Below are 10,821 nucleotides of genomic sequence, written 5' to 3' on the forward strand. Positions count from 1 at the left end.
GTATCCAAAAACTCAAAAAAAGAGAGGACTTGGATCAACATTTAAGTTTAGAGAATGTTCAATACCTTTCAGGAAAACTCTTCTTCTTTGCTTCCTTTTTTTCATATATTTTTCCCAATTACACAGGAACCAATTAGACTATCATTCAAATGTGAACAGAAAGATCCTATCCAAAATATCAACACTGATTCAGCTATGATGTAGTTATTAGTGTTACGTAACGAGGTGTTTTGAACCTATGTTTAAAATTCAGTGCTTTTCTGTTGGTGGGAATGTAAACTGATACAGCCACTACGAGGAACACTATGGAGATTCCTTTAAAAACCAGGGATAAAACTACCATATGACCCAGCGATCCAAATACTTGGCATATACCCTGAGAAAAGCAAAATTCAAAAAGACACAGATACCCCAGTGCTCCCTGCAGCACTGTTTACAATAGCTTAGGCATGGAAGCCAAAGATGGAGAAGCTCTATACAGTCAGCAAAACAAGACCGGGAGCAGACTGTGGCTCAGATCAGGAACTCCTTATTGCCAAATTCAGACTTAAATTGAAGAAAGTGGGAAAACCACTAGACCATTCAGTCAGTTCAGTCGCTCAGTCGTGTCCAACTCTTTGCGACCCCATGAATCGCAGCACGCCAGGCCTCCCTGTCCATCACCAGCTCCCAGAGTTCACCCAGACTCATGTCCGTCGAGTCCGTGATGCCATCCAGCCATCTCATCCTCGGTCGTCCCCTTCTCCTCCTGGCCTCAATCCCTCCCAGCATCAGAGTCTTTTCCAATGAGTCAACACTTTGCATGAGGTGGCCAAAGTACTGGAGCTTCAGCTTTAGCATCATTCCTTCCAAAGAAATCCCAGGGTTGATCTCCTTCAGAATGGACTGGTTGGATCTCCTTGCAGTCCAAGGGACTCTCAAGAGTCTTCTCCAACACCACAGTTCAAAAGCATCAATTCTTCAGCACTCAGCCTTCTTCACAGTCCAACTCTCACATCCATACATGACCACAGGAAAAACCATAGCCTTGACTAGACGGACCTTAGTCAGCAAAGTAATGTCTCTGCTTTTGAATACACTATCTAGGTTGGTCATAACTTTTCTTCCAAGGAGTAAGCGTCATTTAATTTCATGGCTGCAGTCACCATCTGCAGTGATTTTGGAGCCCCCAAAAATAAAGTCTGACACTGTTTCTACTGTTTCCCCATCTATTTCCCATCAAGTGATGGGACCTGATGCCATGATCTTCGTTTTCTGAATGTTGAGCTTTAAGCCAACTTTTTCACTTTCCTCTTTCACTTTCAAGAGGCTTTTTAGCTCCTCTTCACTTTCTGCCTGCCATAAGGGTGGTGTCATCTGCATATCTGAGGTTATTGATATTTCTCCTGGCAATCTTGATTCCAGCTTGTGTTTCTTCCAGTCCAGCATGTATGACCTAAATCGAATCCCTTATGACTATACAGTGGAAGTGAGAAATAGATTCAAGGGAGTAAATCAAGAGAGTGCCTGATGAACTATGGACGAAGGTTCGTGACACTGTACAGGAGACAGGGATCAAGACCATCCCCATGGAAAAGAAATGCAAAAAAGCAAAACGGCTGGCTGGGAGGGCCTTACAAACAGCAGTGAAAAGAAGAGAAGCCAGAGGCAAAGGAGAAGAGGAAAGATATACTCATTTGAATGCAGAGTTCCAAAGAATAGCAAGGAAAGATAAGAAAGCCTTCCTCAGTGATCAATGTAAAGAAATAGAGGAAAACAATAGAATGGGAAAGACTAGAGATCTCTTCAAGAAAATTAGAGATACCAAGGGAACATTTCATGCAAAGATGGGCCCCATAAAGGACAGAAATGGTATGGACCTAACAGAAGCAGAAGATATTAAGAAGAGGTGGCAAGAATACACAGAAGGACTATACAAAAAGATCTTCATGACCCAGATAATCACGATGGTGTGATCACTCACCTAGAGCCAGACATCCTGGAATGTGAAGTCAAGTGGGCCTTAGAAAGCATCACTATGAACAACGCTGGTGGAGGTGACGGAATTCCAGTTGAACTATTTCAAATCTTGAAAGATGATGTTGTGAAAGTGCTGCACTCAATATGCCAGCAAATTTGGAAAACTCAGCAGTGGCCACAGGACTGGAAAAGGTTAGTTTTCATTCCAATCCCAAAGAAAGGCAATGCCAAAGAATGCTCAAACTGCCACACAATTTCACTCATCTCACACGCTAGTAAAGTAATGCTCAAAACTCTCCAAGCCAGGCTTCAGCAGTACATGAACCGTGAACTTCCTGATGTTCAAGCTGGTTTTAGAAAAGGCAGAGGAATCAGAAATCAAATTGCCAACATCCACTGGATCATGGAAAAAGCAAGAGAGTTCCAGAAAAACATCTATTTCTGCTTTATTGACTATGTCAAAGCCTTTGACTGTGTGGATCACAATAAACTGTGGAAAATTCTTAAAGAGATGGGAATACCAGACCACCTGACCTGCCTCTTGAGAAACCTGTATGCAGGTCAGGAAGCAACAGTTAGAACTGAACATGGAACAGACTGGATCCAAATAGGAAAAAGAGTACGTCAAGGCTGTATATTGTCACCCTTCTTATTTAACTTATATGCAGAGTACTTCATGAGACATGCTGGGCTGGAGGAAGCATAAGGGTCTGGAATCAAGATTGCCGGGAGAAATATCAATAACCACAGATATACAGATGACACCACCCTTATGGCAGAAAGTGAAGCGGAGCTAAAGAGCCTCCTGATGAAAGTGAAAGAGAAGAGTGAAAATGTTGGCTTAAAGCTCGACATTCAGAAAACGAAGATCATGGCATCTGGTCCCATCACTTCATGGGAAATAGTTGGGGAAACAGTGGAAACAGTGTCGGACTTTATTTTTTTGGTCTCCAAAATCACTGCAGATGGTGATTGCAGCCATGAAATTAAGTTTTCCAGTAGTCATGTATGGATGTGAGAGTTGGACTATAAAGAAAGCTGAGTGCCAAAGAATTGATGCTTTTGAACTGTGGTGTTGGAGAAGATTCTTGAGAGTCCCTTGGACTGCAAGAAGATCCAACCAGTCCATCCTAAAGGAGATCAACCCTGGGTGTTCATTGGAAGGACTGAGGTTGAAGCTGAAACTCCAATACTTTGGCCACCTGATGCGAAGAGCTGACTCATTGGAAAAGACCCTGATGCTGGGAAAGATTGAGGGCAGGAGGAGAAGGGGACGACAGAGGATGGGATGGTTGGATGGCATCACTGCCTCAATGGACATGCGTTTGGGTGGACTCCAGTAGTTGGTGATCGACAGGGAGGCCTGGGGTGCTGTGGTTCATTGGGTTGCAAAGAGTCGGACACGACTGAGTGACTAAACTGAAGGCATGGAAGCAACCTAGATCTTCTTAACATATGAATGGATAAAGCTGTGGTGCATATATGCAATGGGATATTACTCAGCCATAAAAAAAATGCATTTGAGTCAGTTCTAAGGAGGTGGATGAACCTGCAGCCTATTATAGAGTGAAGTAAGTCAGAAGGAGAAAAACAAATATTGTATGTTAATGCTTACATATGGAATCTGGAAAGACGGGGCTGATGAATCTGTTCGCAGGGCAGCGATGGAGACACTGAGACAGCAGACCTGTGCACCCAGCGGGGGTGGGGGGGGGCGGGGGGAAGGCCTGATGAGAGCAGCGTGCAGACGTGCACATCAGCACGTGTTAGGCAGCCAGCGGGAATTTGCTGCATGACTCGGGGTCTCAAACCCACGCTCTGTGACACCCAGAAGGTAGGGTGGGGGGTTGGGAGGTGGGAGGGAGGCCCGAGAGGGAGGGGACATGTGTATACCTAAGGCTCACTCATGTGGATGTACGGCAGAAACCAACACACTATTGTAAAGCAATTGTTCTTCAATTAGAAATAAATAAACTTCAGTTTTGGTTTAAGATGGCAGAGTGGAAGGATGTGTGCTCATCTCCTCCTGCGAGAGCACCAAAATCGCAAAGAACTGTTGAACAACCATGGACAGGAGGATGCTGACGCCCCCAAAATGATACCCCATGTCCAGACAAACAAGAAGCTGCATTGAGATGGTATGATGGGTATAAGCACAATAAAATCAAAACCGACACCCACTAGGTGGGCGACCCACAAACTGGAGAACGATGCCAAAGCTCCCCCGCTGTTGTGAAGCTTCCGAGCCCTCGTCAGGCTGCCCAGTCTGGGGATCCCCAGGGAATCTGACTGAAGGCCAGTGGGGTTTGATTACAGGCCTTCCACAGGACTGGGGGAAACGGACTCCACTCTTGCAGTTCAGTTAGTTCAGTTCAGTCACTCACTCATGTTCAACTCTGCAACCCCATGGACTGCAGCACACCAGGTCTCCCTGTCCATCACCAACTCCCGGAGTTCGCTCAGACTCATGTCCATTGACTCGGTGATGCCATCCAACCACCTCATCCTCTGTCGTCCCCTTCTCCTCCCACCTTCAGTCTTTCCCAGCATCAGGGTCTTTTTGAATGAGTCTGTTCTTTGCATCAGGTGGCCAAATTATTGGCGTTTCAGCTTCAGCATCAGCCCTTCCAATGAATATTCAGGACTGATTTCCTTTAAGATGGACTGGTTGGATCTTCTTGCAGTCTAAGGAAGTCTCAAGAGTCTTCTCTACTCTCGCAGGGCACAAACAAAATCTTGCATGCGCCAAGACCCCGGGGAAAGGAGCAGTGACCCCACAGGGGACTGAAGACCTACCTGGTGGTGCTGGAGGGTCTCCTATGGAAATGTGGGTCAACAGTGGCTCATTGCGGGGACAGGGGCACTGGCAGCAGCGGGCCTGGAAGGGGCCCCCTGGCATAAGTCCTTTTGGAATTCACCACTCACTCTACCCATAGACCTTAGAGACCCCATAGACCCACAAATCCCCGGGCTGGGTCACCTCAGGCTAAACGACAAACAAGAGGGAGCACACCACCCGACAAACAAGAGCCCCGCCCACCAGCAAACAACGGGATTAAAGCTTCACTGAGCACGGCCCCGCCCAGCAGAGCAAGCCCCAGCTTTTCCCACCCAGTCCCTCCTATCTGGAAGCTTACACAAGCCTCTTAGCTGCCTCTATCAGAGACCAGACAGAAGCAAGAACCACAATCCCACAGTAATCAGAACAAAAACCACATTATAGAAAGTTAATGCGGATGAAAAGGCATAAACTTATGTTTCAGATGAAGGGACAAGATAAAACCTCAGAAAAATGACTATATGAGGTGAAGATAGGCAAACTTCCAGAAAAAGAATTCAGAATAATGATAGTAAAGACGAATCCTGGTGGCTCAGATGGTAAAGCGTCTGCTTACAATGCGGGAGACCTGGGTTCGATCCCTGGGTTGGGAAGATCCCCTGGAGAAAGAAATGGCAACCCGCTCCAGTATCCATGCCTGGAAAATCCCATGGACCAAGGAGCCCGGTGGGCTACAGTCCATGAGTTTGCAAAGAGTCGGACACGACTGAGCGACTTCACTTCACTTCACTTCTAGATGAACCCAGGATCTCAGGAAAACAATGTAGAGGCTGCAAGAAATGTTTACCAAAGGCCTAGGCAAACTAAAGGAAAAACAAACTGAGATGGATAACATACTGGACGGAATCGAGAGCGGATGAGGCAGGAGAACGGACAGATGACCTGGAGGACAGAGCGGTGGAGATCGCTGCCACAGAGCAGAGTGTCGAGACGAGAATGAAAAGAAACGCAACAGTCTGAGTGAACTCAGGGACAGCATTAAACACACCAACATTTACATCATAGGGGTCTGAAAAGGAGAAAGGACCTGAGAAAACATTTGAAGAGAGAATAGCTGAAAATATCCCTAACATGGGAATGGAAATAGTCAACCAGGTCCAGGAATCACAGGGTCCCAGGCAGGATAAACCCAAGGAGAACGCACTAAGACACATAGCAATCAAGCTGACGGAAATTAAAAACAGAGATGGACAATTTAAGGAAACAAGAGGAAAGTGACAAATAACACACAAAGGGACTTCTATAAGGTTATCAGCTGTCTTCTCAACAGAAAACAGAAACTCTACAAGCCAGAAGAGAATGTCATGGTTATTTTAAGTGATGGAAGAGAAAAGCCTACAACCAAAAATACTCTACCCAGAAAGACTCTCACTCGGACTTAACAGAGAAATCAAAAGACAAGCAAAAGTTAAGAGAAGGCGGCACCACCAAACCAGCTTTACCACAAATGCTAAGGGAACTTCTCTAAGCAGGAAACACAAGAGAAGGGAAAGACCTACACGAAATAAACCCAAGACAATGAAGAAAGTTGTTAGGGTCACGCACGATAGGATCATGGATGCTAAGTTGCTTCAGTCGCGTCTGACCTGTAGGGCTTCCCTGATAGCTCAGCTGATAAAAAAGCCTGCATGCGATGCTGGAGACCCCAGTTCGACTCCTGGGTAGGGAAGATCCCTTGGAGAAGGGGGAGGCTACCCACTCCAGGATTCTTGGCTGGAGAATCCCCTTGCACAGAGGAGCCTGGCAGGCTATAGTCCATGGCATTCTCCAGGCACAAATACTGGAATTGGTTACCCCCTCCTCCAGGGGTCTTCCCAACCCAAGGATCAAATGTGTGACCTCTATGACCTCTGCGTTGGCAGCTTGTGCTTTACCACTGTTGCCACTTGGGAAGCCCAGTGGGATCCCGTTGTTGTCCAGTCGCTCCGTCGTGTCTGACTCTTTGTGACCCCATGGACTGCAGCACGCCAGGCTTCCCTGTCCTTCACCATCTCCCGGAGCTTGCTCAGACTCATGTCCATTGAGTTGGTGATGCCATCCAACCATCTCATCCTCTGTCATCCCCTTCTCCTCCTGCCCTCAGTCTTTCCCAGATCAGGGTCTTCTCCAGTGACTTGTCCCTTTGCATCAGGTGGCCAAAGTATTGGAGCCTCAGCTTCAGCATCAGTCCTTCCAATGAATATTCAGGGTTGATTTCCTTTAGGATTTCTTTTTAGGATTGACTGATTTGATCTCCTTGCAGTCCAAGGGACTCTCAGTAGACTCATACATATTGAAAATTACCTCAAATATAAATAGATTAAAAGCATGAACTGAGAGACATAGACTGGCTAGGCAGGTGGAAACGTGTGCGCCTGTGCACTCCCACTTAACCATGCCACTCTGTTTAACCCCCCAAATGGTATGTGATTACCTTATAGTGTTAGGGTGACCGTGTTTCCATTATGGCTTGCAATTGTAACGACATTTTATTTTAGTCTGGCTATTGATTGTGAAAACTGACACTTGTCTTCCACTGTTGTGATTTTGCTTGATACAATCATTGTATCATGATTGGACAACAAAAAAGGGCAGAATTCTGTATCACTAAAACTACCATCTAATAGAAAAGCCTGTAATGCCTTCTTAAAATCCAGATTCATATCAGAATTACCTTGGAATGTTTTGAAAAATGCAAACGCCCAGGTATTGCCTTTTTTTTCTCCAAAGCTCCAGATGTGTTTCTAATGAACAGCCAGGTTTGAAACCAGCTGGACTGCATGATGGTATTTCGCTTTTATCCAGCTTGTTTCACTTTTTTTTTTTCATATGCAGCGCTGCCATTTCACGTAGTTTGTGCTTTCCAATTTCTCCATTTTTCTTTCTTATGTTCTTTCTCAAACCTTTACCAAGTGTCGTAGAAAGGCTTCTGTATACGTATATAAATATATAAATGGAACGGGACCTCCTTTGTTTCTGCGAGTCAGAGCCTCCAGCTGATAGTCACTTCTCTGCAGACAGAAGGCGAACACCGCCATCCTTGATTGCTTTGTCCTTTTTCCTCTTCACAGAGTGTCCTGGGAGAGGCATCATGAACTATTTTCCTCATGGATGCCTTTGGAGTCTTGGTTAACCTTCCTGACAGCTGCTGCCTGTTGAATTGTAAAACAGAGTTAGCCCATTTCTACCCTGAGTTCTTAACTTTCCCCAGCCAAAATGTCCAGTTGAATTCAATCAAGAAACTCATCAAACATATCTGCCCCCATTTCAGACTCTAAATGAATTAAGATCTTCCTATGTTTATCAGTGATATTGGCCTATAACTTTCTTTTTCTGTAGTATCTATACTAATGCGTATATATGGAGCCTAGAAAAATGATGCTGAACAGGTATAGAGACACAGATGTGGAGGATGCACTTGTGGACACAGCTAGGGCAGGAGCGGGTGGGATGAACTGAGAGAGTGGTATTGAAATAAATACATTACCCTGTGTAAAATTGTGAAAAAAAAAAAAAGAAGTTGTACAATATTACAATTCCCTACTGAACACCCATCAACAGCAGAGTGCTGGACCCCACCAAAAAAAGATACCCCACGTCCAGCGGCAAAGGAGAGACCCCAGCAATGGTAGGAGGGGTGAAGTCGCATTGAAAATCGAGCCCCATACAGGCCAGAGATGCTCAGAGTGCTCAGACAAACCTTGTGCGCACCAGGACCCAGAGACCCCGGAGTTCAGTCCAGTTCAGTTCAGTCTCTCAGTCGTGTCCGACTCTTTGTGAAACCAGGGACTACAGCTCACCAGGCTTCCCTGTCCATCACCAACTCCTGGAGCTTACTCAAACTCACGTCCATTGAGTCGGTGATGCCATCCAACCATCTCATCCTCTGTTGTCCCCTTCTCTTCCCACCTTCGATCCTTCCCAGCATCAGGGTCTTTTCCAATGAGTCAGTTCTTTGCATCAAAATGGCCAAAATGTTGGAGTTTCAGCTTCAACATCAGTCCTTCCAATGAATATTAAGGACTGATTTCCTTTAGGATGGATTGGTTGGATCTCCTTGCAGTCCAAGGGACTCTCAAGAGTCTTCTCCAACACCACAGTTCAAAGCATCAGTTCTTTGGTGCTCAGCTAGTTCAACTCCCATATCCATACATGACCACTGGAAAGACCACAGCTTTGACTAGATGGACCTTTGTTGGCAAAGTAATGTCTCTGATTTTTAATATGCTGTCTAGGTTGGTCATAGCTTTTCTTTCAAGAAGCAAGCATCTTTTAATTTCATGGCTGCAGTCACCACCTACAGTGATTTTGGAGCTCCCCCAAAATAAAATCTTACTCTTTCCATTTGTTTCCCCATCTATTTGCCTTGAAGTGGTGGGACCAGATGCCATGATCTTCGTTTTCTGAATGTTGAGTTTTAAGCCAAATTTTTCACTCTTCTCTTTCACTTTCATCAAGAGGCTCTTTAGTTCTTCTTCACTTTCTGCCATAAGGATGGTGTCATCTGCATATCTAAGGTTATTGACATTTCTCCCGGCAGTCGTGATTCCAGCTTGTGCTTCCTCCAGCCCAGCATTTCTCATGATGTACTCTGCATAGCAGTTAAAGAAGCAGGGTGACAATATACAGCCTTGACATACTCCTTTTCCTATTTGGAACCAGTCCATTGTTCCATGTCCAGTTCTAACTGTTGCTTCCTCACCTGAATACAGATTTCTCAGGAGGCAGGTCAGGTGGTCTAGTATTCCCATCTCTTGAAGAATTTTCCACACTTTGCTGTGATCCACACAGTCAAAGGCTTTGGCATAGTCAATAAAGCAGAAATAGATGTTTTTCTGGAACTCTTTGGCTTTTTTGATGATCCAGCAGATGTTGGCAATTTGATCTCTGGTTCCTCTGCCTTTTCGAAATCCAGCTTGAACATCTGGAAGTTCATGGTTCATGTACTGTTGAAGCCTGGCTTGGAGAATTTTGAGCATTACTTTGTGAGCATGTGAGATGAGTGCAATTGTATGGTAGTTTGGACATTCTCTGGCATTGCCTTTCTTTGGGATTGGAATGAAAACTGACTTTTCCAGTCCTGTGGCCACTGCTGAGTTTTCCAGATTTGCTGGCATATCGAGTGTAGCACTTTCACAACATCATCTTTCAGGATCTGAAATAATTCAACTGGAATTCCATCACCTCCTCTAGCTTTGTTTGTAGTGATGCTTCCTAAGGCCCACTTGACTTCACATTCCAGGATGTCTGGCTCTAGGTAAGTGGTCACACCATCGTGGTTATGTGGATTGTGAAGATCTTTTTTGTATCCTTCTTCTGTGTATTTTTGCCACCTCTTCTTAATATCTTCTGCTTCTGTTAGGTCCATACCATTTCTGTCCTTTATCGAGCCCATCTTTGCATTGAATGTTTTCTGAGACCCCACAGAGACAGAGACAGAGCCGGCACTGTTGTGTGTCTGAGCAGGTATGCGTCAGCAGTGGACTGCTGCAGGGGCAGGGGCTCTGGGCGCAGCAGACCTGGGATGGCATGAGCCCTCTTGGAGGAGGTCGCCATTAACCCACCATAGAGCCACCAGAGCTTACACCGGACTGGGGAAACAGACTCTTGGAGGGCATAGCAAAACCTTGTGGGCACCAGGGCCCAGGAGAAAGGGGCACTGACCCCACAGGAGACTGACCCAGACTTTCCTGGGAGTGCCCAGGGGTCTCTGGGGAGGCATGGGTCGGCGGGGGCCTGCTGCAGGACTGGGGGCGCTGAGGGCAGTGGTGCTTCATGGGACCTTCTGAAGGAGGCCGCCGTTATCCTCGTTGCCTCCACCACGGTTTGGTCTCAGGTCAAACAACAGGGAGGGACCACAGCCCCGCCCATCAGCAGAAAATTGGATTAAAGCTTTACTGGCCCCGCCCATCAGAACAAGACCCAGGTTCCCCCTCAGTCAGTCTCTCCCATCAGGAAGCTTCCATAAGCCTCTTATCCTTCTCCATCAGAGGGCAGACAGACTGGAAACCACAATTCACAGAAAACTAACCAATCTGATCTCA

The sequence above is a fragment of the Ovis aries genome, chromosome 21, assembly GCF_016772045.2.
Source record: "Ovis aries strain OAR_USU_Benz2616 breed Rambouillet chromosome 21, ARS-UI_Ramb_v3.0, whole genome shotgun sequence".
In the NCBI taxonomy this organism is placed as follows: Eukaryota; Metazoa; Chordata; class Mammalia; order Artiodactyla; family Bovidae; genus Ovis; species Ovis aries.